The sequence below is a fragment of the Meriones unguiculatus genome (genome assembly GCF_030254825.1).
Source record: "Meriones unguiculatus strain TT.TT164.6M chromosome Y unlocalized genomic scaffold, Bangor_MerUng_6.1 ChrY_unordered_Scaffold_25, whole genome shotgun sequence".
NCBI classification, from domain to species: Eukaryota; Metazoa; Chordata; class Mammalia; order Rodentia; family Muridae; genus Meriones; species Meriones unguiculatus.
The window spans coordinates 19,990,052-19,993,770 of NW_026843710.1; the positions used below are offsets into that span (position 1 = coordinate 19,990,052).

A 3,719-nucleotide genomic window follows, 5' to 3' on the forward strand; every position below is an offset into this window, starting at 1 on the left:
TTGATTTATAATTGTTTCTTAAATTACAGTTCAAGGTCCATTTTATAATTTAAATTGTGGTGAGATAAAGTATAGTAAATATTTTTAAGCTATGACTTAATCTGAATCTCTTCTATTTCCATAGTTGACCAAGTCATAATAACTATATTTAAAACAGTCTTAAATACAAATGGATTCAGTGTCATTGTTAAGTCCATAATAAAATTGATCTTAATGGTCCAAGGAGGTAAACAGGCTATTAGATTTACTTGAAAAAACACAAACACTCCTCAGTGAGTTTCCCTGTGTTGTTTGGATCTCTCAGATCTGGCATTCCCTCCTAATACCGTGTCCAGGGAGTACTGTCACATTTGCTTTCACACTGCTGCATGGATAGAGGCCGAACAGCTTCCAGACAGTCAACAGATGCCTGTCCAGTATAGGAGTGACACTGCACATTTCACACTTGCTATCCTAAGCCACACTAAGCAGAGCACTGGTCCCAGTCTCCTACCACCCAGTGGGGAGGAGGGCAAAGGCCCAGACTGCCGCAGATGGGAGCTGGAGGCTTGCTCTCCTCTGGACATTGTGCAGCTCAGAATGTTTTAAAAAGGTCACTGCTCTTGCACAGAACAATCTTATGCTTGAATCCTGGCCCACATTTTGGAGTACATTCAGACCAGTCCAAAGCTACCCACTGAGGTGGACATGACTGGTTGTTGCAGGACTCTTTCTCCACAGGCCGGTGGGTTAAACAGTCACTGTAGTCCAGTGTCTCCTCCTCAGACAGTCCAACCTTCCTAATGCACAGCACGGCCCTCATGTGCATCCCACCATCACAAATTTTGCTGCACCAGTCTCCAATGAAGCATTCAGGTGGCAGGGCTCAGTGTTGCAGGCTCTTTGATTTTCAGAGGGCTTCCTGTCAGGATAACAGAAATTGTTCTCGACAATGGAGTTGTCATCCAATCTTTTACAGACCACTTCTTGTCTTTGGACACCTCCAGCACAGGTAGCTGAGCACTCTGACCAGGGCTGATGATTCCACAGAAAGCCAACTTCATTATCACCACTGCCAGTACGAACAATGGGAACATTGAACTTGTACCTAATTCCCAAATTCTGTTCTTGGAATAGAACCATTACAATGAGGTTTTCAGAGGTCCTAGAGCTTCCAAGGATTCTGGGTGATCTGTTGGTCTCTTGTAGTGGAAAGATGTCCCAGAAACATCAAATTTTCTAGCCCAGTCAATAGTCCAGGCACCATTAATATAGTAATCATCCCCCTCAGACTTAAAGACATGTGTGGCCTTGATCTTCATGTAGTAAGATCATGTGGAGTAGAAACTGTTTCTTCTGTGGATCAATTCTTCTTCAGGGCTGGCTGTGAAGTCCTCCTCTGTGGCCTAGAAGAACTGCTCCTCCCTTGGGGGGTGTAGAGCCTGCCATTGAGTTCCTGTCAAAGATAGTCCCTGTTCCCCTTACTATGGGAAAACAATTGGTTATTGAGCTACCACGAACTTCATCCGAGTAAAGGTTCTAGGTTATATCCATATCCAACCATGGTCCTTGCTTGGAGAAACAGTCTCAGAAAAGACCCCGTACCCAGATATATTTGGTCCTTGTGGGGCTCCTATCCTTTCCCTGTCATACTAACTCCCCTTCTGCAGAAGGTTTGGTTATGAGTCTTAGTATCTGTTTTGAAACGCTGCTTGGTAGCGTCTTTCAGATGCCTTCTGCAGTAGACTCCTATCATATGTCCAATGCACACCTCATTTGTCTTTCTAAGAGAGGATTGATCATCTTACCTTGTGTCTGCTTTCTTGTTTATCTCCTTTAGGTGTATAGACTTCATTATGTTTATTATATATTGTAGATCTATATATAAGCGAGTGTATACCATGTTTGTCTTTCTCCTGGGATACTTCACTCAGAATGATCTTTTCTAGATCCAACCATTTGCCTGCAAATTTCATGATTTCCTCCTTTTTGATTGCTGAGTAGTATTCCATTGTGTACAATTACCACAATTTCTGTATCCATTCCTCTGATGATGGACATCTGGGTTGTTTCCAGGTTCTGACTAATTACAAATAAAGCTAGGACATGGTTGAGCAAATGTCCTAGTTGTGTACTTGAGCAAATTTTGGGTATATGCCTAGCAGTGGTATAGCTGGGTCTTTAGGAAGCATTATTCCTCATGGTCTGAGTAAGCTCTAGATTGACTTTCAAAGTGGTTGTACCAGTTTACATTCCCAACAGCAATGAAGGAGGGTTCCCCTTTCTCCACAACCTCTCCATCATGTGTTGTCACTTGAGTTTTTCATCTTGGCCATTCTGATGGGTGTAAGGTGAAATCTCAGGGTCGTTTTGATTTGCATTTTTCTAATGGCTAATGACATTGAGCATTTCTTTAATTGTTTCTCTGCCATTCCATATTTCTCTATTAAGAATTCTCTGTTTAGCTCTGTTCCCCATTTTCTAATTGGATTGCTTGGTTTGTTGCTTTTCAGCTTCTTTATTTCTTTATATATACTGAATATTAGCCCTCTGTGAGATAAAGGGTTGGTGAAGATTCTTTCCCAATCTGTAGGCAGTTGTTTTGTTTTGATGATGGTGTCCTTTGCTTTACAGAAGCTTTTCAGCTTCATGAAGTCCCATTTATTGACTGTTGCTACTAGAGCCTGTGCTGTTGGTGTTCTGCTCAGAAAGTTGTCTCCTGTGCCATTGAATTCTAGGCTGTTCCCCACTATTTTTTCTAACCAATTTGAGAGTATTTGGTTTAATGTTGAGATCTTTGATCCACTTGGACTTTAGTTTTGTGCAGGGTGATAAATATGGATCTATTTTGATTTTTCTGCATGTAGACAACCAGTTGGACCAGCACCATTTGTTGAAGATGGTATCTTTTTCCATTGAATGGATTTAGCTGCTTTGTCAAAAATCAAGTATTCATAGGTGTGTAGGCTTATTTCTGAAATTTCCATTCGGTTCCAGTGACCTTCCTTTCTGTTTCTATGCCAATACCATGCAGTTTTTATTACTATTTCTCTGTAGTACACCTTGAGATCAGGGATGAAGATACCTCCAGATGCTCTGTTGCTATTCAGGATTGTTTTGGAGATTCTGGGTTTTTTTCTTTCTCCATATGAAGCTGAGAATCTTTTTTTCAAGGTCCATAAAGAATTGAGTTGGTATTTTCATGGGAATTGCATTGAATCTGTAGATTGCTTTTGGCAGGATGGCCATTTTCACAACGTTTATCCTACCAATCCATGAGCATGAGAGATCTTTCCATCTTCTAATATCTTCTTCATTTTGTTAGCCTATAAGTCCTTCATCTTTTTCCACCTTCAGGTGATTTTAATTGCAATGTCCCTTGAAGCTAATTTATTTACTAGTTTAGTCAACAGGGATGAAATGTCTGGGACCTAGGTTAGGAGTTATGGCCTTTTTAGATAAGATAATTTCTATTGGAGTTATAAGAGGGTGTGCTTTTGAGGTGAATATGCCAATGAAAGGGAACACACAGAATTGAGTCTCTGTCTCTCGGTTTCTCTCTCTTTAAATCTGAAGGTCTCCGTCTCATAGTTTTTGAATCTGTCTCTCTAGCTCTCTATAGCTCTGGCTACATCTCTCTGCCTGCTGCTTTTGGTATGAAAAGCTCTTGGTTCTGCTGAAGGACAACAACAAGATGACTGCAAACTATCATGAAATACAGATGGTCTCTAAAAACATAA

The 3,719-nt window shown here is 40.8% G+C and overlaps 1 pseudogene; it reads right to left on the reverse strand.

Moving 5' to 3' along the window:
* Positions 1 to 319: 319 nt before the first annotated feature.
* On the reverse strand, positions 320 to 1,301 carry LOC132651742 (A disintegrin and metalloproteinase with thrombospondin motifs 6-like; annotated as a pseudogene).
* Positions 1,302 to 3,719: the final 2,418 nt, after the last annotated feature.